Source organism: Mesoplodon bidens (genome assembly GCF_964165515.1).
Source record: "Mesoplodon bidens genome assembly, chromosome: 18".
Taxonomy (NCBI): Eukaryota; Metazoa; Chordata; class Mammalia; order Artiodactyla; family Ziphiidae; genus Mesoplodon; species Mesoplodon bidens.
In genome coordinates, this window is record NC_138175.1 from 4,601,034 (window position 1) to 4,625,224 (window position 24,191).

A 24,191-nucleotide genomic window follows, 5' to 3' on the forward strand; every position below is an offset into this window, starting at 1 on the left:
GCAAACAGACAGCGTGGATATTAAAAATGCTTTCTACAGACTTGCAGCCAAACAGACCTTCCTGCAACCGCATCTTTACAATTCACCTCTTAGGCCCTATGGCAGAAGCTTCGACCAATCAAATTAGGCTAAAATTCTAAGTCAGCCCATGTCTCTGAGCGCTGAGAGGGGGCTTCTTCGGACTGGAGGTCAGGGAGGTAGGTATCTGAGCTGAGATGGAGGGGGGCCGGGCCAGCCGAGAAGACTCGAGAAGGCTGGAGAAGGCTGTCTTCTGAGCAGAGGGCAGGGGTCTGGGTGGAGGAACAGCCCATACAGAGGCCCTCGGCAGCCACGACTTCGGAAAGTTCAGGAAATGGGAAGGCTGAGGAGGGAGCAGGTTGGCAAGGGGGGCCAGGTGAGACACTAGGGGCCTCGACTGGGTTCTCAGGGTGATGGGCAGGCAGCAGTTTGCAGAAGAGAACGAGCGCAAGGGGGCCAGGGGAGGTGGTCCCAGCCGGCGCATTCGGGGGTAGGTTTCCTGAGCTCCTGCCCCGCCTCCCGCCCACATCCCCCCACCACGTGGCCCCAGCTGCGGCAGCAACTCGGAAGGAGATTGCCTTCTGTGGCTGCTGCGCCACATCCCCAGGGGCTTTGCTCAAACCCTGATTTCCCCAGCACCCAGGGCGCCCAGAGTGAGCCCTCCTCCAGCAGGCTGACCTTGGGCAATCCCACAGGTTCCCGGGGCCGGGGGAGGCTCCGGAACCTTCTGGAACTCTGCCTCTGCCATCCGTCTCAGGCAGCTCCCTCTCCTTTACTGTCCCAGAGCCACCAGACGTGCTGCTCCTCCCACCAAAAGAAGAGACGGCAAGCCTCAGTGGACCAGCACACACCCCGCGCTGGCTCCCTCCATCCCCCCCGCCCCTCCTCGCACAGCATCAGAGAATCGAGGCGGGGGTGGGGAAGCAGGAGGTCCCCCCGCACACAGCTAGGAAGTGACGGGGCCCAGAGTCCAAACTCAGGTCAACGCCGAGCCCAGGCTCTCAAGTCACCACATGGGCCCTGCAGCGGCCTCTCTGATGCTCTCCTGCGGGTCCACCTCCAGAAGCGGAGCTGAGGGTCAGAGGCCTGCACAGCAGTGAGGCTCTGCTGGGGCTGCCGAATCGCCTTCCCCAGTCTGTGCTGTGCGCTAGAACAGGGGTCCCCAGCCCCCGGGACATGGACCGGTACCGGGCCGCGGCCTGTTAGGAACCGGGCCGCACGTCAGGAGGTGAGCGGCGGGCGGGCGGGCGGGCGAAGCTTCATCTGCGGCTCCCCATCGCCCCCGCCCCCGGCCCCCAGTCCGTGGAAAAATGGACTTCCACGAAACCGGTCCCTGGTGCCAAAAAGGCTGGGGACCGCTGGCCTAGAAGGCAAGCCCGGGTCACGCCCAACAAACACCTTCCCTGCCAGTGGAGCCGAGAACCTGATGTAGGACTTCACACACATCGGTTAGACGGATTCTCCCCAGCACTCAAGTCAAGCTTGTGGAGATTATTTTGTTTTCTTTTCCCTTTATCATAAATGTATCGTTAGAGAAAGATTTGGAAATAGATGAGGGAGAAGAAGCTCCTGGTCCCACCAGGCCGACAAAATCCCGTCTCCATTCTCGTGGATGCCCTTCTGGTCTTGGTCAAAAGGCAAACTCTTTTTTTTTTTTTTTTTTTAACCATTTCAACGGCGAGAGAAATTCGGATGTTTGTTTGGCACCTAGCTAGTGGCTGTCCCTCTCGTGACAGCTACAAACCTGCAGGGGACCCCAGGGAAGAGGGCCTTCTCCGGTCTCCTGAGGAGTGTTTTACTTCAAATGGACCTGACGGAAGGTCGACAGGCGGTCTGGGTTTGGCTGCAGGGATGAGGGGAGACAAGTGAACTTGATCGATGATTAGATTACTGTTATCTGTTTCGGTTCAGCTATGAAGTGACTTAATAATGCACGGCTTCCAGGAAAACTGTGCCTCACTGGAATAGCTGGAGGAGAGGAGAGGGAGATGAAATAAGGGAGACCTTTCAACCCGCTGCTGCATCCTTCGCCCTGTAGAGACCACTGTGGACACGATGGATGGACTGCAAACCTCAAGGTTCTGCAGGGTCCTCCTCCCCTCCCCATGCGCCCGCCTGTGCCCTGGCAGGGTCCCAGCAGCACGGGGTGCAGGTATCACTTCCACACCTCCCCGGCCTGCCACAAACAATCAGCCTCACAGCACACAGGCTCTTCCTGCAGCTCCATCTGCATCTGTTCCCCGGGCACCCCTCCCCCTCTGAGGCCACAGGTCACAGAGAGACCCTGCGGGCTGGCCAGGGAGGCGGGGCTGAGGAGGAGCCCCAGGTGGACCCGCAGCCACAACTGAGGCTTGTGGAAATCCGCTTCCTGTTGCTCAGAACCTCTCCTGCAGCGAGACCATAACAAGGACCTGCATTTGCCTCCTCCAGGGGCTGGTCACAGCGCAGCCCTACAGCTCCTGATGGATAAATCCGCTCAGCGCTTTCTGGCTGGGATAACTGACACTGCCTTGGAATCACGAAGAAATGTGGGGCTATTGGGGGCTATGAGACAATAGTCATTCCAAAGAATGAATACGTGTCAAATAAGAAGTGTCACCATCCTTTCAGATGTCAGTGTGTTCGCGCAACTGTTCAGACGTAGATTTAAGTCCAGTCAATGTGGATCTAGGGCAACCTCAGGCCAGTGGGATCGAAACCCATTATTGCAGTCGGGCAACGAATGTAGTGGAGCTTCCTGGCAGCCAAAGCAAAAATGGGAATTACAGCGGGTCACAAATTCTTTTCATTCTGACAAACTCATCTGTACATGAACTTTATCCAAATACCTAACTTAAAAATCAATTTGTCGGGCTTCCCTGGTGGCGCAGTGGTTGAGAGTCCGCCTGCCGATGCAGGGGACACGGGTTCGTGCCCCGGTCCGGGAAGATCCCACATGCCGCGGAGCGGCTGGGCCCGTGAGCCATGGCCGCTGAGCCTGCGTGTCCGGAGCCTGTGCTCCGCAACGGGAGAGGCCACAACAGTGAGAGGCCTGCATACCGCAAAAAAAAAAAAAAAAAAAAAATCAATTTGTCAAGAAGATCCTCCTATGAAAAGACACTGATTATTACAGTGGAAGTCTCTAACAGGTTCTGTAAAAGACACAGAGATGCTGAAACATACATTTTTTAAATGGTTCTCCAAAAATCTGAAAGCACATGTTACATGCATTTGGAGCAGGTATTTGTCGGCTGGAGCACGCTACTGGGTTAAGGTAAGATCTCCTTGGTGGTGCAGGGATGGAGCGTCACAGACCTGGAGACGTCAGAGTTAATAATATGCCCATGAGGGTCCATCTCCCTCAAACATCAGATGTCCCCCAGGGCTTCTGGCAAGCACCAATCACCACCATTCACTGCAGAATTCTCTGAAGAGCACTTGCGCCAACATTCTGATTTGGTGATCAGAACAGAACTAGAGCTGGAGGGGTGCAGGGAAGGGGCGCCTCCAAAGCCCTGCCTGAGGCACCAGCTCCAGGGGTTTCATCGGGATGAGAGCCCACACTGGTTAAGGAGAGGGGAACTGAGCAACTGGTGAGGAATCACAACCCACAGCCTCTGCAGGGTGTCTCTGAGCCATGACCTCTCGTCCTCAAGGAAGGAGAGAGGACGGGTGGGGGAGGGAGAGGGACATATGTAACCTGGTTTCAAAAGGGAAGACAGCAGATGATGAGAGAGAGAGAGAGAGAGAGAAAGAGAGAGAGAGAGAGAGAGCCACGTCAGGGGACACCCGGGTCAGCAGCAGGATGGCTCTGAGCACCAGGACCGGGAAGCGGGGAGGACCAACGTCAGAGCCTGATGCCAAACGAAGCTCTAGAGCCTCACTCGCACACGCATGTGTGTGTGTGTGTGTGTGTCTGTGTGCCTTACAGACCCATCAATCAAGGGAATACCGTGGAAACAGCACAAGGGTTTTAGCAAGATACTAGACAAACGCATTACAGCTTCGAGGACAAAACAGAAAAATGTGGCCGGAATACTGTGTAATTAGGTGGTTTCATCAACACTATATTTCATTATCCTAAAATGCACTTTTTTGGCGTTTTAAGGTCTCTGAAATCAGATGTGCCTTAGCATTGCTCCCAGCCAGGCCCCCTGGGATATAGCTGTCATTGTCCAGAGACAAGAGTGGAGCCTCTTCTATTCTTTAGTTTTAAAAATCAATTCAAAACACATAAACTGTAGTCATACCATTCCCGCAAAGTGAACTCTCCCCGAAATCCACCACCCACCTCAGGGAACAGAACACGACACGCCCCCACCTCGTCCCCCTCCCCCCGGGCTCCCCTCCTCCCCAAAGGGAAGTGGACCAGCACCCCGTAGAGGGCATGTTGACGGCAGAGAGGATGGTATGTTACAGAAACCCTGCTGCACTTCAACGGCTCTGAGGCAACTGCAGAAGAACAGGCCTCTGAATGTGAGGAAGTTTTAGAAGTCCTTTAGCCAACTTATTTTGCTTATATTTTCCTCTTTATTATGGACGAGAGGGATGCTTCATAATAATCTATGCCCAAGTCATTCTATAAGGGTTCTTACAAGAAAGACAGAATAAAATTCTAGGGACAAGAGAGCATTAGGTCACAGTTTAAGTGGCAGCGCTGCATCTTAATTCCTTGTGCATAAAAGAGTGGCGAATCTTACAACTGACGGGGTCTTCAACTTGATAAAAGACGGTGGTTGAACCCCTCCCCCGGCGTCAACTTGGAAAGATGTCTCTACCGCTCATGGGCTAAGGACTCCGGCCGGCTCTATGCTACCCCCTCATTAATTACTCAGACTTGAGTGCAGTAACCTGTTGGTGGAGAACGTGGGGAGCCGAAAGCCAGCGGGAAAGTTAACTCAGAGAACGACACAGTCGGGACCCAAAAGATTCCGGCAGACTCAGGGAGGCTGAGTCTAAAAGACGCCCCTGGACGGTGAATGTGGTCATTCGCTGGGCACCAGCCAAGTGCCTTCCACGTGCCAGGCCTGCTGTGGGAGCAAAGAGATGGTGACAGTGTGGCCTCTGTCTCTGAATAACTCATAAATTATTAGCGAGGGAGTCTGACCTCCTGACTCAAAGTTTCACAAGTCCATTGTCGAGAGGCAGCTCGTTCTCGGGCGGCACACGTGCCACACGAGTCAGTGGGTTTGATGCCGACAATAACAACAAACTCGAAACTGGCCTTGGGCTGCCCTGATAGAAGCACCTGACCCAAAAGAGGAGAGACTCACCGCTGCTCCCGCCGGTCAGGCGGCTCCTGGAACATTCTGTCCAGCCCCACCCCTTGGAAGGAGTAAGCAGCTCCTCTTAGGGCAGCAAATCTGAGAAAAAAAGTCTGGGGACCCAGGCCTCGTTGTCCCCAGTTGTTAAGCCCGAAGCAACTCAGCAGGATCCATCGTTTTGGAAAACGTAATAAACTGGCACAAGTATTTCAATTTAATAAATGTTTGGAAGACTTGTAAAAAAGCAGAGAGCATCCCCCAACAGGAAAAGGAAAACAAAGGCCCACTTGATAACTGTGTCACATGAGCAATGGTGAGAAAGTCAAGGGGATTTACTGAGGGGTAAAGTAACTTGGGAAACAAGACAGTGAATTCAGGGACTTCCCTGGCAGGCCCGTGGTTAAGACTCCACGCTTTCAATGTGGGAGGGTCGTGGGTTCAATCCCTGGTTGGGGAACTAAGATCCCACATGCTACGTGGCCACAAAAAAAAAAAAAAGACAGCGGATTCAAATCTGTGAGGAGTGGCTATGTGACCAAGGGACTAGGTTGTCCTCCATAGCTCCAGAAGGGAGAACAGAGTCCCATCAAGGCAGCCGTCTCCACCAGCCCTGGGAGTGGTCCCTCAAGAGTCTCCTTTCTAAAAGGGAAGCCGGAAGCAGAAGGTGTTAGCACGCTGTTAGCAGGACACGCTGCTGGACCTCTAGGGTTTCATGCCAATTCCATCCGGAGATAACATTTTATGACACTTATCGCAGGTTTTTCTCCGCTGCAGCTGTCGTAATGGTTATATCCAAGATAACTCTTATTTTATGACCTCCAGGAAAAAGGAAAGGTCTAAAATATTCACAGTTCACAGGAAAAAGAGATAAGGGGCCATCTGCTGGTTCCCGCACACCTGACCTCACTGGGTCCCTATTAAAACCACCACGATGGGCCAGGCACTGTGCTAAGTGTGGGGAAACGGGCCATGGAAGAGACAAGTTCCCTACAGTCTAGTGACTCTGCCTGCCTTGGTTCAGCAACAGTGCAGAAGGCTCCAGAGCAAATCCTTTTTCACCACCACATTGCCCAAATCAGAAGGGTCCAGGAATTCAACTAGCCCCAACTGGATTAGGGAGGAAGGAAAGGGATTACAAACCAACAGGTCCTCCCCAGTCTGAGACTTTGAAATTTCTTAGTTTTTCCAAAGTTGCTCGAAGTCTCAAGTCCCCTCCCACCGGGGTCTGGATGTACCTTACGCACTTTACTAATGTTTAATTCATCCCAGGTAATTCTTCAATGAATTGACGAGCCCGCTAATTTAAGGCAGCAAGGAGGAATTTGGTGACAGGTGTTTTCCATTAATTCTCACCACTAACTTACTGAGTTGGTTGCATTATAACCAAATGTTCGAATTTACTAGGCACATCCCTCCCTCTGTGAGCAGCTGCACTTCTTTAGTAAAAGAAGGACATAGCTGGTGATTCAGTGACAGCCGGATTTGATCTGGATACAGACGGACTTGACCTTCCATCCTTTTGGGTAACGTGGCAAAACAACTGCATACTTCCCCCACCCCTGGCACGAAGACAGCCGCACTCCGTCGGATTAGGATAGGCTCCCTAAAAGCTCTGAAACTTGGTCCTTCTCCTAGAACCCAAGGCAGGTGAGGGATGGAACTGAACAACATCCAGTCTCTTTGGTGTTGGTGCTTTGCTCCACTGGACCAACCCGGGGCCAAAACGAAGAGCCATGCAAACGGACATCTGTGCCCCCGTGGGAGGGAAGGCTCTGGGCAAACCCTCCTAGAGGGGGGACCACCTGGAGGCCGTAGTAAGCACTCTGCTTGAAACCCGCTCGTGTCCGTCACCAGTTAGCTGTGACATTGTCATCTCTGGCTGCTGGCCAAGGAGCTCTGCCATCTGGAGCTGGTCGAGGCTGCCCACACAGCTCTCCAATGGCCACTTGCAGAGGGGATGCTGCGGTCATTCAAAAGCAACCTCACGTAAGCATGGGTTGTCGGTTTCTTCAAGACAGAACTTCTGCATAATCAAGCTAGTTTCCTCCCTCCCTCCCTCTGACACACACTGGGCCTTTGCTAATGCCCTCTTCATTTCCCTATACACACCACCCACCTCCCTCTGGCTAAATCTCTTGGCACATACAAAACCTGCTCTGCAACATGGAGAAATCTGAAACTTGTGATTGTGTCACACTGGTGCTTTCTCTAGGTCATTTGTGGTCTTTTGAAATCCTCCTGAATGTTGAAACATGTTTAACAATATTTTTTAAGTCTATCTATTTAATTTATCCTAAGGAAATAACCCCCAAAATGGCCCAAAATACCTCTGTGCAGCATGCTTTATAATAGCAAAAAAAGTGAACATAAACTAAACACTCAACAACAAGAAAGTTATGTCAATTCTGCTACATTAATTCTGGACCTTCACTGAAATAGGACAGAGAGCAATAATGACAACATGGCATTGTGAAAATACTTACGTTAAATGAGAAAGAAGTGGAAAATGAAAAACCAAGATGTAAGTTTATATTCTCCCTGCAATTACAACTATGTAAAAATAATACAGGGCAACGCCACAGCTATCCTGTCTGCCTTACACTGTTGTCATAAGGATCAAATGAACTAATAAAACAAACCAGAAAAAAAGAAGGCAAATGGCTGAAGTACTCTACGAGTTCTGAATGGTATTCATATCAGGCACTGGAAGAATGTTCAGTACGTGAATCGAGAGAGCAATGGGAACGTTAAAGATGAAATCAGTATCAGAGACCCCGGAGAAAACGGCCACTTCCAAAGTTCTGCTTACGATTTTCAGAGGGCTTTTGCTTTCATCTGTGTCAACACGTGTAGGTTGAAATTCAGTGACACTTAACGGTATCAGCAGTCCTCTCATTCAGAAAATCTTTTAACAAAGAAAGAGTTATTCTTGCAATAAAGGCTTTGCTTTATTTGAGTGAGAGAGAGAGAGAGAGGATCTACTTTAAGAGGTTCTTTTTTTTTTTTTTTTTTTTTAATGCTTAATAGATCCTTTCCAGGGAGCAGATTTATTTATTTATTTGGTGGCACCGGGTCTTAGTTGTGGCAGGCAGGCTCCTTAGTTGCGGCATGAATGTGGGATCTAGTTCCTTGACCAGGGCTCAAACCCTGGCCCCCTGCATTGGTAGCGCAAAGTCTTGTCCACTGAGCCACCAGGGAAGTCCCCTAAGAGATTAATTCTTTTTTTTTTCTTTCTTTTTTGTGGTACGCGGACCTCTCACTGTTGTGGCCTCTCCTGTTGCGGAGCACAGGCTGCAGACGCGCAGGATCAGCGGCCATGGCTCATGGGCCTAGCCGCTCCACGGCATGTGGGATCTTCCCGGACCAGGGCACGAACCTGTGTCCCCTGCATCGGCAGGCGGACTCTCAACCACTTGCACCACCAGGGAAGCCCAGAGATTAATTCTTTATCAAGCCCAGGTCAGATTCTGCAGCACGAGGCCATACACATTGGTGACCACCTGGATACAAATCCCCAAATACGCTAGATTAAAGCCTCCTGACTCTCCGAGAGATCTGTCCCTGCTTCTCTATGTACACATTTCCTGACACGCCCAACGGAGAGGAATAAAGCTCATGTGCTTACAGTCAAACCGTTCCCTTCAAGCTGGCAGCCTGAGTGGGCGAGAAGGAACCCCCTTAACACTGAGCAAGGCTAGATACGTAACGATGGGGTGAGGGGAGCTCAAGGAGAGAGCTCCTTCCATCAGCCCTTTACGTGAAGCTGCCTATCAGTTACTTCTGTTACCATCTACCTAATCCTTCAACTTTTATTCTTTTATTTTCCTCTTTCTCCACACGAACCACAGCTCTCCTGCATCAGTGACATTCTGACTTCCTCGTGTGTCCGTTTAATCTGGACTTTTTGTTGAACGTCTCTAAAACTCCCGTCTCCTGGCTTCCTTATGGCTCTGAGTGAGATGGAGCGAGCGCACTCCGTCCTGTCTCACCCACTGAGTGTGGCTATGAAACGGGGGCAGAATGGACAGGGCAGCTATTGGAGGACTCCGGAAGGTAAACAGTAGCAGGCCGAGGAGGGAAGATAATCAGAATCTGAAGCACCACCAACATGGTGGTGATTCTGCCACCTCCACACTCCAGGACCCCCAGCCTGGACTGAATATAACCCGACATCCAGAATCAGGTATCAGCAGACCTCCAGAAGGCTGGTCCTGGCTTGGGGAGCAAGGAAGCGGTTGCCTAATTCTCAGAGGCAGTGAGCCCAAGCCCAGGGCTTTGCCTTTTTTGTGCTTCTGTCTTCTTGGAGCTCTCACGCCCCAGTCTCCCAGCAAATCCCCAGCAGCAGAGGGGTCCACAAATGCCTAAAACTTTGAGGGATGGAAGCTTCCTTTCCAATTGGAGGAGCTGAAGCAGGTGGAAACCCCACTGAATTTTTCTCTCTTGGTCCTTCTCTTGCTTAGTCACAGATGTGAGCTAAGTCCCAGGAAGAATGTAGCAGAACAGGAGAAATAACGCCCCTGCTTTCTGGCTGAAAAACCAAACAGAAGGGGTCCCTGGAACTGGAAAGGACTGGGGAGACTGTGGAACAGGAGAAGCTCAGGAAAACAACCCCATAAAGCGTGTATGAGTCCCCGGGCCCACTCCTGAGATGAGCATGTGTAGGTAGAATCCTAAACAGCGTGCTGTGGACTCTGGGTACTGAACTTCAGGAGAGAACACTGCCAAGGTCCCACACTGGCCACGGAGTGATAAATAGGGGCACATCTGAAGAGCACCATGAAGACTTTGAACACACAATTGATACTGAAACTCACAGAAGGCTGGTAGGGACTTAGAATCTGAACTCAAATTGGTTGAGTGTCTGCTAAAACAAAGATGGCAACATTTTCCATAGGACTTAAATAAGACCAAGAGTCTCATAATGTAATATTCATATATTCAGGATCAATCCAAAATTACTCAACATACAAAGAATGAGGAAAATCCTCAACTCACATGGGAAAGGATAATCAATTGATACCAGTGTCAAGACAACAAAGTATTGGACTTAGCTAAGACTTCAAAGTAGTTACTATAAAAAGTACTCCAAGAAGTAAGGAAGAACATTCTTGAAATAAAGGGAAAGATAAAAAGTCTCAGCAAAGAAACAAAAGATATGAAGAAGAATCAAATGAAAATTTTAGAACTAAAAAATACAGTAACTGAGTAATTTAAAACCACTGGATAGGCTCAAGAGCAGAATGAATATGATAAAAGAAACAGTCGGGCTTCCCTGGTGGCGCAGTGGTTAAGAATCCGTCTGCCAATGCAGGGGACAAAGGTTCAAGCCCTGGTCCGGGAAGATGCCACATGCCATGGAGCAACTAAGCCCATGCGCCACAGCTACTGAGCCTGCACTATAGAGACCACAAGCCATAACTACTGAGCCCACATGCCACAACTACTGAAGCCCGCACGTCTAGAGCCTGTGCTCCACAAAAAGAGAAGCCACCACGAGAAGCCTACGCACCACAACGAAGAGTAGGCCCCGCTCACTGCAACTAGAGAAAGCCCACACACAGCAACGAAGACCCAACTCAGCCAAAAATAAATAAATAAATTTATTTAAAAAAATAATCACTTCTGGGCTTCCCTGGTGGCGCAGTGGTTGAGAGTCCACCTGCCGATGCAGGGGACATGGGTTCCTGTCCCAGTCCGGGAAGATCCCACATGCCGCGGGGTGGCTGGGCCCGTGAGTCATGGCCGCTGAGCCTGCGCGTCCAGAGCCTGTGCTCCGCAACGGGAGAGGCCACAACAGTGAGAGGCCCACATACCGCAAAAAAAAAAAAAAAAAAAAAAAATCACTTCTTTATAAAACAAAAAAAAGGAAAGAGTCAGTGAACATGAAGACAGATCAATAAAAATGATCTCATCTGAAAAACAGGGAGAAAAAGGGTTTTAAAAAAGTGAGCAGAGGGGTTTCCCTGGTGGCGCAGTGGTTAAGAGTCCGCCTGCCGATGCAGGGGACACGGGTTCGTGCCCTGGTCCGGGAAGATCCCACATGCCACGGAGCGGCTGGGCCCGTGAGCCATGGCCGCTGGGCCTGGGCGTCCGGAGCCTGTGCTCCGCAGCGGGAGAGGCCACAGCGGTGAGAGGTCCGTGTATCGCAAAAAAAAAAAAAAAAAAAAAAGTGAGCAGAGCCTTGGGGAATTGTGGACAAAATTAAAGGATGTAACGTTTGTGTCATCAGAGTCCCAGAAGAAGAGGAGAAAGAAGATGGTGCAAAAAATATATTTGAGGAAATAATGACTGAAACTTCCCAAATTTAGCAAAGGACATAAACCAACAAATTTTGGCAGCTTAGTGAATACAAAAAAGATAAATCCAAAAAATCCACACACACATACATCATAATGAAACTGCTGAAAACTAAAGACAAAGAACAAATCTTGAAAGCAACCAGAGAAAAATGCATTACTCAGAGGAGAATAAGGATTCAAGTGACTGTAGATTTTTCAACAAAAACTGTGGCACCCAGAAGGAAGTGGGAAAAAAAAAACACTTTTTAAGTGCTGAAAGAAAAGAATTGCCAGTCTAGAGTTCTAGATGTGCCCCAAAAAATCTTTGTGGAATGAGGGTGAAAACTTTCTCAAGAGAATTTGCTGCCAGTGTATGTGCTCTATAAGAAGTTATAAAGAAACTTCCTTAGATAGAAGAGAAATAATACCAGAGGAAGTGGAACATCAGAAATGAAGGAAGACCAAACGAAAAAAATCTGGGTAAATATAATGGACTATCCTCCTCCTCTTGAGTTCTTTAAAGTATGTTTGACAGCTGAAAGCAAAAATTATAGAGACTTCCTTGGAGGTCCAGTGGTTAGGGCTCTGTGCTTTCACTGTAGGGGGCACGGGTTCAACCCCTGGTCAACGAACTAAGATCCCACAAGTCACGCAGAATACATATGAAAACTACAACATACAGGGAAGAGAATAAAGGGACCTGTGATGGTTAGTTTTCTACTTTCACCTGAAGTGGTAAAATACTGATTCTAAGTAGACTGTGAAAAATTAAGTGTGCATATTGTAATCCCTAGAGCAAATACACACACACACACACACACAAGCTATACATAAAGAACACAATAGATAAATTAAAATGGAATGCTAAAACACATTCCAATAATCCTGAAGAATACAGGAAAATAGACAGAGAGGGGGAAAAAGAGGAAACAAATAGAAAACAAAAAAACAGAATGTAGACCTAAATCCAAACATATTGATAATTATATTAAATGTAAATTGTGTAAACACACCAATTAGGGATTTCCGTGGTGTCCAGTGGTAAAGAATCCACCTTCCAATGCAGGGGATGTGGGTTCGATCCCTGGTTGGGGAACTAAGATCCCACATGCCGTGGGGCAACTAAGCCTTCACCACAACTACTGAGCCCGTGCGCCTCAACTAGAGAGTGCACGTGCCACAACTAAGACCCGAGCAGCCAAAAATTAATTAATTAATTAATTAAATATTTTTTTTAAAAACCCCACACACCAATTAAATGACAGAGATGACCAGAATGGATAAAGACACATGACCTAACTATATTCTGTCTACAAGAAACTCACATCAAATATAGTTATATTGGTAGATTAACAATAAAAGGGTAGAAAAAAGATATACCATGCAAACACTAATCAAAAAAAAGCTGAAATGCTCTATTAATAACAAACTATACATCAGAACTAAGAGAATTACTAGAAATAAAAAGGAACATTACATAATGATAAAAGTTTCAATTCATTAAGAAGATATAATAATCCTAAATACATATGTACCTAACAACAGAGTCCCAAAATACATGAAGCAAAAACTGCCAAAACTGAGAGAAGGAGACAAATCCACAATTTAAAGTAGGAGACTTTAAAAACTCCTCTCTTAGTGATCTGTAGAGCGAGCAGACAGAAAATCAGCATGGATGCAGGAGGGCGGATAAGTAACCTCATCCAGCTGGATATAACTGACATATATAGAACATGCCACCAAAAATCAGCAGAATAAACATTCTTTTCAAGCGCACGTGCAATATTCACCAAGATATCATGGACTATAAAACAAACTTTAGTAAATTTAAAACAATTGAAATCACACAAAGTATGTTCTCTGACCATAATGGAATTAGACTAGAAACTGATAAGAAGTATAACAGGAAAATCTCCAAACATTTGGAAATTAAACAGCATACTTCTACATAATCCATTGGTCAAAAAGGAAGTCTCGAGGAAAGTCAGAAAACATACTGAACTGAATGAAAGTGAAAATACAGTATATTTAAACCTGTTAAGTGCAGCTAAATCATGCTTAGAGAGATATTTATAGCACAAAAAGAGAAAGGTATCAAATCAATAATTTAAGCTTCTACCTTAAAGACTAGAAAAAAGGGGCAAAATAACCCAAAAAGAAGAAATAAGGAAATAATGAAGAGCAGAAATCAATGATGTTGAAAAAGAGAGACCAATAAAGCCAAAAACTTCTTTGAGATCACTAAACTTGATAAACCTCTAACAAGATAGATCAATGAAAAAAGAAGACACAAATGACGAATATCAGGAAGGAAAGAGGGGGTTATCACCAGAGATCCTGCAGACATTCAAAGGATGATAAGGGCAAACTACAAACAACTCTACATACACAAAGCCGACAAGTTAGATTAAATGGACCAATTCCCTGAATATCACAAACTACCTAAACTCACCTAAGATGAAACAGATAACCTAAGTAGTCCCATAACTATGAAAGAAATTAAACTGATAGTTTAAAACCTTTCAGAAAAGAAAACTCCAGGTCCAGATGGTTTCAATGGCAAAGTCAACCAAACATTTAAAGAAGAAACAACATCAAGTCTACACAATCTCTTCTTGGAAATTCAACATTTTCCATTTCATTTTATGAAGCCAGTATCACTCTCCAGCAAATCAGACAAAGACAGTACAAGAAAGTGACAAACCAATATCCTTCATGAACATACGTGCAAGTCAAATACAGCATCATATGAAAAGAATTTAATACATCATAACCAAGTGGAGTTTATCCTGGGGATATAATGAAAAAAATCAAACAATGTAATCCACTGTGTTAATGGTCTGAAGAAGAAAAATCATATGATCATACCAACTGAAGCAATAGCAACAAAAAAGCATGTGACGAAACTCTATCTCCATTTATGATAAAAATTCTTAGCAAACTAAGAATAGAAGGGAACTTCCTCAGTCTGATAAAGGGCATTTATAAAAACTCTGGGACTTCCCTGGTGGCGCAGTGGTTAAGAATCCGCCTGCAGTGCAGGGGACACGGGTTTGAGCCCTGGTCTGGGAAGATCCCACATGCCGCGGAACAACTAAGCCCGTGCGCCACAACTATTGAGCCTGCGCTCTAGAGCCCGCAAGCCACAACTACTGAAGCCCACGTGCCCAGAGCCCATGCTCTGCAACAAGAGAAGCCACCACAGTGAAGAGTAGCCCACACTCGCTGCAACTAGAGAAAGCCCGCACGCAGCAACGAAGACCCAATGCAGCCAAAAACAAACAAACAAACAAAACTCTGTATCTAACATTACACTTAATGGTGAAAGACTGAATACTTTCCCTGTAAGACTGGGAACAAGGCAAGAATATCCGCTCTTACCATTCCTATTCCACACAGTATGGGAAGTTCCATCCAGTGCAATAAGGCAAGGGAAAGATATTAAAAGGCATTGGGAAAAAATACTGGAAAAAAGAGAATAAACCTGTCTCCATTCACAGATGACATCTTGTCTAAGTAGAAAATCCCAAGGAATCTTTCCTTAAAAAGCCCTAGAACTGATAGGTGACTTTAACAACGTTGTAAGGTACAAGGTTAACACAAAAATTCAATCGTATTTCTTTTTTTTTTTTTTTTTTGGTACGCGGGCCTCTCACTGCTGTGGCCCCTCCCGTTGAGGAGCACAGGCTCCAGACGCGCAGGCTCAGCAGCCATGGCTCACGGGCCCAGCCGCTCCGCGGCATGTGGGATCTTCCCGGACCAGGGCACGAACCCATGTCCCCTGCATCGGCAGGCGGACTCTCAACCACTGCGCCACCAGGGAAGCCCCAATCGTATTTCTATACACTAGCAACGAACATTTGGAAATTGAAGTTAAAAACTGAGCAGCATTTCCAATAACTTGAAAAAGTGACTACTTAGGCAAAAATCTAACAAAACATGTACAGTGTTTGTGTGCTAAAGAATCCAAAACACTGATGAAAGAAACCACAGATGACTTTAATAAAGAAAATAACTATCGTGTTCAAGGACTGTTAAGACTCAACACGGTAAAGATGTCAAGTCTCCCTAGACTGATCTACAGGTTTCACACAATTCCTATCCCAGCAGGATTTTTTGGTAGATATAAACAAACCTATTCTAAAATGTATATAGAAAGACAAAGGAACTAGAATACATAAAACAACTGTGAAAGAGAAAAACAGAGTTGGAGGAATCACACTTTCTGGTTTTAATCATACTTACTATAATAGCTATGGTAGTCAAGACAGTGCCATGGAGGTGGGTGGCAGACACACAGATCAATGAAACAGGATGGAATCCAGAAACAGCCCCACACAAGTACAGCCAAACTGATTTTTGACAAAGATCCAAAAGCAGTTCAATGGAGCAAGGACAGTCATTTCAACAACAAATGGTGTTGAAACAACTGGACATCCATGAACAAAGAAATAAATAAACAGAAAAACCTTGACCTAACCCTCACACCTTCTAAGAAATTAACTCAAATGGATCCCAGACCAAATGTAAAACAAAACTATAAAACTTTTAGAATAAAACAAGGTGAAGAGTTCTTAGACACTATGACACTGAAAGCACTATCCAGAGAAGAAAAAGGTGATATACTGGACTTCACAAAAATTAAAAACTTTTGCTCTGTGAAAAACACAATTAAAAGAATGAAAAGACAACTTATAGACTAGGAGAAAATATTTGCAAATCACATATCCAGCAAAGGACTTGTATTCAGAAAACAGAAGGAACTCTCAAAACCTAACAGTAAGAAAACAAAGAAATCGGGCTTCCCTGGTGGCGCAGTGGTTGAGAGTCCGCCTGCCGATGCAGGGGACACGGGTTCGTGCCCTGGTCCGGGAAGATCCCACATGCTGCGGAGCGGCTGGGCCCATGAGCCATGGCTGCTGAGTCTGTGCGTCTGGAGCCTGTGTTCCGCAATGGGAGAGGCCACAGCAGTGAGAGGCCCGCGTACCACAAAAAAAAAAAAAGAAAACAAAGAAGCCAACCTAACAATGGAAAAAGAACAGACACTTCACCAGAGATGAAACGGATGGTGAACAAGTAGATGAAAAGGTGTTCAACATTATTAGCCACGAGGGAAACGCAAATTAAAACCATGATGAGCCACAACTACACACCTGCTAAAATGGCGAAACTTAAAAAATACTGGTCATATCGAGTGTTGACAAGGATGCTGAGCAACTGGAACTCTGTGTTGCTGGTGGGGATGCAAAATGGTTTGGCAGCTCTTTTTGTTTGTTGTTGTTTTTTTTTTTAAAAAAAACCTTCAATTTTAGGATAGTTTTAGATTTACAGAAAAGTAACAGAGATAGTACAGACCTCCCATATACCCCACATAAAGTTTCCCCTACTGTTAACATCTTATATTAATTAGGTCTATTTGTCATTATTCGTGAACTGCTATTCATCCATTCTCATTAACTAAAGTCTGTACTGTATCCGTGTTTCCTCAGTCTTTTCCTGATGCCCTTTTTCTGTTCCAGGATCCCACATGACACTATCATCCTGTCTTCTCAGACTCCTTTCACTTATGACAGTTTCTCAGACTTTCTTTGTTTTTGGTAACTTTGACAACTTTGAGTATTTGTCGGGTATTTTGCAGAATGTGCCTGAGTGGGGATTTGTCTGGTATTTTTCTCAGGGTTAGACTGGGGTTATGGGGTTTGGGGAGGAAGACCACAGAGGTAAAGTGCCATTTTCACCACATCATTTCAAAGTCACATACCATCAGCTTGACTTCTCACCGTTGACCCTGATCACCAGGCTGAGGTCGTATTTACCAGGCTTCCCCACTGTAAAGTGCTCTTTTGTTAATCTCCCCTTCCAAACTGTGCTCTTGGGAAGGAGGTCACTTCACGCAGCACCCCCTTAAGGAGTAGGGAGTTATGCTCCAAGTCCTTCAGGGTAGAGGATCTACACACATCATTTGGAATTCTTCTGCATGGGAGATGTGGGGAGTTTCTTATAAAGTTAAGCATATACTTAACCACATAACCCAGCAACACCTAGATATGTCAAGACGAATGAAAACTTAGGTTCACACAAAATTCTGTACACAAATGTTTCTAGCAACTCTATTCATAATGGCCCCAAACGGAAAACAAGCCACATGTCCTCCTATGGGTGAATGACTAAACAAACTCTGCTGTACCCACACTAGAGCCTACCTCTCAGCAATGAAATCCTACCACACGTAACACCTCAGGGAACCTCAAATGCGTGATGCTGAGTGAAAGACGGTCCTCAGAAGTTCACCTAAGGCAAGACTCCATTTATAAGATGTGCTCCAAAACAAGGGGGTGCGGGTTGCCAGGAGTTAGGGATGGGGTGCAACAAGGGGGAACCCAAGGGAGATGTGGGGTTGATGAAGAAAATGTTTTGCCTCCTAATTGAATTTGTGGTTACACAAATCTATACGTATTTTAAATTTCACAGAAATGTATTCTAAAAAAAAGGCGAATTTTACTATGTGTTAATTAAAAAAACAAAAAAGAGGTGGAAGCGGCCAGCCAAGTGCCCAAAACAAGGGCTAAGTAAATAGTAGTTCCCTTTTCTTATAAAAAGCAGGGCCCTAGAGACCCCAGACTCCTCAGCTGCATGGCTGACATTCCCTTATCATCCAGCCTAGCGCGTGTTCTCGATTTCTTGGTTCAGTGGCTACCTGTGTCCGCATGCCTCCCAGGTGTCCATTTGGAACCACACACCCTTCCTGACAAACAGGTTCTGCACCCGAATCCCTAGAGAACGTGAGCAACCAAACCGGTCCTTTCAATCTCCGTGCCATGCCGGCTGACCTTAAAGGAGGGCACCTCCCTACACGTGGGCTGTCCTTCCTCTGCAGGTAGACAGGGTCAGACACGTGAGAAAAGAGGTGGAGAACGGGGGGAGTCCTCGATCCCAGAGTCCCTCGTTTTTCTGTGGTTTTTCATCCTTTGTCTGCATGGAGGAAGGGGTCAGGCAGGTAGAAGCTACTCTGGATCAAGTCAGTTTTGTTTTAAAACTGAACAGGTAAGAAACCGCTGGCAGAATAGCCACGTGTAACAGGTGTGGCTGCACAGTGAAGACACATGGTAAGAAAGGTTTAATGAGAGAAAATCTCACAGAAATGCTTCCTACTGGAAGACCAAAGTCACGACAGTCAAGTTAAAAGACGCGGCAGTGTCAGCACACGGGCCCGCTCGCTGCCCCAGGGCTGCACACGGCCCCCCACCGCCGGCCCACATCTCCCTTCCGACCCCTACTGCAGGTGGATGCCACTGGAAGATGTGCCACACCCACTGGGGGTCCAGCCACGGGCCCCAGAGAAGTACAAAAGCCCAAGCTGGACTTAAGGATCAAGGTCAGGAACCCAGAGGAGCTCCATTAAGCCTCGTGAGCTGACCACAGGTCTGACGTCGATGCAGCCTGCGGGGCCTGAAGGACAGGCCCCCTCCACACACGCACAGGGCAGGACTCGGTCCCCTCTCTGCGGTGACAATGACTTAGGATCCCTGAATCTTTGAAGTGGGACTCAATTTCAAGAGCCCCCGTACCACACTGTTAAAACACAGTCATGGGCCCTCCGCCGAAGTATCAAATACAAGCACTCTCTCCCCAGGGAACGTGCTCACTTTGCAGTAAGACAGCCCCTTGCCGCTCTGGGAAGAGCTGGGTGGCAGCCCCGGCCTCCTCTCCACCCACTCCTTCCTGCCAAGGAAATGTCCAGGAACGCGTCTGTCTGTTGCAGACCACGCCCATGACTGGGGAGGAACACCTCCCTTTTCAAGGGAAGCGCTGCCTTTTGGCGGTGGCAGGAGACAGGCTGATTCCAGAGCTGCTGGGAGAGCTGGGGTCTCACTCTTCTGCACCACGGACAGTAAATGCAGTCGAAGCTCCCCCTTGGGGCCTGTTTCTGAGTCACCTCCCTGCAAGCCTGGACTGGGTGACACAGGAGCCCACCACCTCCCCTTCCTGGGGACCCGTGGCCCCTGAGGTGCATTCTGGGCCCGGGGTCACCTCCTTCCTCCGAGCTCACGCTATGGACCCAGCTTCCTCACTACTGACTGGACAAAGGCGCTGAGCTGCAGAGACCTCGTCAAGTGTCCACGAGGAGAAGAGACAAGCCTTCTTTCTGAGCCACTGTGGTTTTTAGGAAGCAGAGATGGGGAAACGTTCATGCCTTTCTAAAGGCATGAAGGTCCCTGTAAGGTATTTCAGCCAATTTAACACACGTCAGTCACACAGGGCAGATTGGGGAGGAGGCCACACTCTCTGTGCTGGGCCACAGCCTGACCCAAACCTCTGCTGGCCGTCGGCCCGTCTTTCCGCCCAAGGCCCAGGGCTCAGGAGAACCGGGGGCGATGGCTCTGGCTGCCCTGCTGGGATGAGACAGGATGCCTGCTTCCAGGTTGCCACCTCCACGGCCGGTTTTGCTTGTTCTTTCCTCAAGTGATTTACCCCCAATTCCCCACTTGCCGCCCCCTTATTGAGCAAATGTGAGTATATTCCTAAAATCCCATTCCAGACTCTTCGTGTTAACATAAGAGATCCCACGTGCCTTTGGCCTCAGAATCCCCCGAAACATGACATGGAGGAAAGTGTCATCTCATCAAGGGCCTCTGACCAGACCGTACTTGCTAGGTTGCTCCAATGACCAGAGAGACAGACAGACAGAGACAGAGGCAGAAAGAGAGTGAGAGAGACAGAGACAGCAAAAGAGACACAGAGAGGGAGACGGGGGTGGGGTGAGGGTGGGTTTCACCACTGGATCTAATGACAGAGTATTATCACTTCTATAGAGTGGTCTGAGATGTGAGATGAGTCTTTCACCAAACCTTTTAAAGAGTTTTATACCAGCCGTGAGAGAAGCTATACACAATCACATTTCGCTAAAAATTTTCTCCCCCTGGCAAATTTTAATTTGAATAAAAGGATGGCATTTCCAGACATCTCAAAAGAGTCACTGCTCCCACCTCTCGCACATTCACCTGAGACCTCCTGCCGCACCTGAATCCTGCTGTGGTTCCCGGTGTGACGTTCTCTCTAGAAGGTCAAAGCCACTGACTTGGACTGTTCTTTTCCATAATGCTATTACAATTATTTAGTACTTTTTGATAACTGCAACCAGTACTCATTGTATGCTCACGACACACCAGGCCCTAAGCTAAGTGCTCTGTGCTGAGAACCTGATTTAATTCTCCTGTAACACAGAAGCTAGGTTATTATTATCCCTATTTTACGGCTGAAGAAACTTTAAGGCTTAGAAAAGCTGTCTAAAGAGCTTTTTAGATAGATATTTTTAAGTAGCTGTCTAAAGCCATAGAGCTAAATACGAGAGTCTAGATAAGCCCCAGCAGAGTCTGAGTCCACAGCCTTGCTGTAGGGCAAGTAGGTAACTGTGCTCATTTGGGGTTCAGATAAGGACGCTCCACAGAGCCGTCAACGACTGGAGTGGATTAAGCCTCCCTCACCAATCCCTACCGGAGAAGACAATCTACAGGTCTTCCTGTTTGGAAGTGATACAGGCAATGTCTGATTTAGCAATCTGACATTTATTCCAAAGCATTTAAAGAAGTTTTCTAATTCCTATTTTAGTAGAGACAGGCAAACAAGGAGGGTTTAGCACTTTTCACCCACAAATGCTAGGCTTTCATATTAATTACTCAGGGCCTTCAGGGGAAAAAAACTGAACGATTTTAAAATAATAAAAAAAGAATTGGGAATTCCCTGGTGGTCCAGTGGTTAGGACTCCGAGTTTCCAATGCAGGGAGCACGGGTTCGATCCCTGGTGAGGGAACTAAGATCCTGTCAGCCGCGTGGCACAGTCGAGAAAAAAGAAGAGAAAAAAGAATAAAGGAGAGGCTTCCCTGGTGGCGCAGTGTTTAAGAATCCGCCGGCCGAAGATACTGTTGGTGAGGAAAAGGGAAACCAACAGCCCTAACCCAGTTCATCCACTCCTTTCCCCCCCTTGCTCATTCTTCTTTTGCTTCTTGTTTGCAGATCCACAGTTGAGACCCTGTGCTCTGTACGTCAAAGTCACACTTGGATCACTGTTTCCGATGTCTCCACCCTTCGGTCACAGGACAGCAGCCTGCCGGGCCTTCGGGGTCTCAAATAAAAAAACGAGGGGCTTCCCTGGTGGCGCAGTGGTTGAGAGTCTGCCTGCCGATGTAGGGGACATGGATTCGTGCCTCGGTCTGGGAAGATCCCACATGCCGTGGAGCGGCTGGGCCCGTGAGCCATGGCCACTGAGCCTGCGCGTCCGGAGCCTGTGCTCCGCAACAGGAGAGGCCACAACAGTGAGAGGCCCGTGTACCGCAAAAAAAAAAAAAAGCAGCGAGGTCTTCTATAGGTTCTTCTTCAGCAAGTCTCTCTGTCTGAGGTTCTTAGAATTGTGTAGAAAGATGGTCTCCATAAAGGATTAGAAAACTATCTTTTACGAAGACATTAATATATACGTGAGTGTAATTAAAATGCCTTTTTGGTGTAATATTGTTAATGATTGGCATGCAGAGGAAAGAACAATCCCTGAGTGTCAGTTACTGTGAAAGAGGCATATTTTCAGTTGTTGCTTTGTTGGGCACTTGCACCTAAATCCATTTGCTGGATGTAATTCGAGCTGCTCGGAGCACAAGGAGTTGAAGGAAGCGGTCAGTGTCCATCCGTGAGACCCATGCTATTTTTATGCTGATGGCTTTTTCACCCTCTGTTTACAGTGTTAACTGACAGATTCCACAGATGGTCATTAATTCAGAGACATCATTATCCTACCATGTCAGTTTTAATGAATACTTGGATGAAAGTTAATATAGTGATGAAAAACTAAATGCAGGAATTCATTGCTAGGGACGGTTGGTTTACGACATTTTGCAGCAGGGATGTTGACACATGCAGAGTGAAAACTTTGTACTGAAGAATTCAACTGTTGAACAAATTTCTTGGGTTTTGTTGTTGATGCAGTGATGAAAATGTGTATCAAAGTCCTTAATGTGATTCCTGGACTATCAGGTTACGTAACATCCAGCATTGATGAAACAGCATTATTCCAATAGCATGCAGATGTTAACAGGTTACATTTTGTAATTAAAGAAACTGTGGAATTTAATTGTTATTCTTGAAGGAGTTGAACTCAAAATAGTTTTGTTTACAGCTTTGTTGCAGTAGGTAATAGTCTATCCACATCTCTGCATTTAACATAGAAAATGACTAACCCAGTAATTCAGGGAGTTAAAACTAAAAACAAGTGACATTTCACAGCAAATGCTGTTTTGAGTCTTTGACTCCTGCGATTCCATATAATTAAGCGGCATTGTTCTGATGACTGCAGCATGTCATACAATCTGATACTGCAGATTCTGCTCAAAGTAATCTGCCAATTTACTACATATGTGTACTAAGCAGGTTATATTTATCTGAATAAAGAGTCTTATTTGAAATTGTTCATTAAACTTGTTAAGCCTATAGGATTTCCATTGGAAAGTGTTTTTGCTTGGACATCTGTTTAAAAAGTAACTAAAGGATCTTCATGAGAAGTGTGTATATTCATCTGTTTTAGTTTTGTAGATTGAGAGAGCTATTGATCTGGTATCAGGATGACCATTACACAGCCTGTCTGACTACAGGTGTTTTGTCTTATTTTTTGACATCCTTCCTTGTATTAAGTCTAGGGAGTGTGGGGATATGATATAAATACACAGTTATATAAACCTGAGAATATGCTGCAATCTCTAGTTCCTTTGGATACCTTAGAAGTAATATGTTTGTTGGAGGCACTTGTGCTATTCGTTTAATGTTTTGATTTTACAATTTTTGGTATATTCTCATTAGTCTTAGCTCTAGAGTTCAAGCTCTCACTGGGCAGTAGTTGCTGTCTATCTGATGTGCAATTTGGCATCTAAGAAATGATTTTTTATGATGGTGACAAAAAAAAAAAAAAAAAGAATCCGCCTGCCAAGGCAGGGAACACGGGTTCGAGCCCTGGTCCGGGAAGATCCCACATGCCACGGAGCAACTAAGCCCGTGCACCACAACGACTGAGCCCGCGAGCCACAACGACTGAGCCCGCGTGACACAACTACCGAAGCCCGCGCGCCTAGAGCCTGTGCTCCGCAACAAGAGAAGCCACCGCAGTGAGAAGCCCGTGCACCACAACGAAGAGTAGCCCCCGCTCGCCACAACTAGAGAAAGTCCGCACGCAGCAACAAAGACCCAACACAGCCAAAAATGAAATAAATAAATGAAATAAATAAAATAAATTAATTTAAAAAAGAGAAGAAGAAAGGAGATGTTTGCAAAGGAGCGGGAACAAAACCGTCATGCACTACGTAATTCTAGACTTTGTTTTACTCGAATAAAACCCCAAGATGTTAGGCTTGGATGAGACTTCAGATTTCCAGAAGACGGTGGCAGCTGGCAGACAGACAAGAAAGGGATGGGACGGCAGACAAGAAGCTCAGGGGAAAGGCCCAGACTCATGGAAGCTGCCCTAAGATGGGAAAAGGAGACCCAGGGCAGCGAAGGGACGGGGGATGGCGTGTCAGCAAAGCTGCACAGCGGTGCACGCAGAGCTGCGTCTGGAACCCACACTTTCCGCCCACAATGTCGCCAGCCGACTAAAACAGAGACCCAGGGACAGTGC

At 46.9% G+C, this 24,191-nt stretch overlaps 1 protein-coding gene across 6 annotated transcripts in view; it reads right to left on the minus strand.

The window, feature by feature from the left end:
- KIAA0513 overlaps nt 1–24,191 on the minus strand; it is a 58,967-nt gene that overhangs the window by 24,776 nt on the left and 10,000 nt on the right. The window contains exon 1 of one of the 6 annotated variants that reach the window (XM_081216858.1): nt 697–716. The exons of the other annotated variants lie outside the window; for them this stretch is intronic. The gene's annotated coding sequence lies outside the window, so the exon portion shown is untranslated. Of the gene's footprint in view, nt 1–696; nt 717–24,191 lie in introns of those variants that run through there. 6 annotated transcript variants of the gene reach the window in all.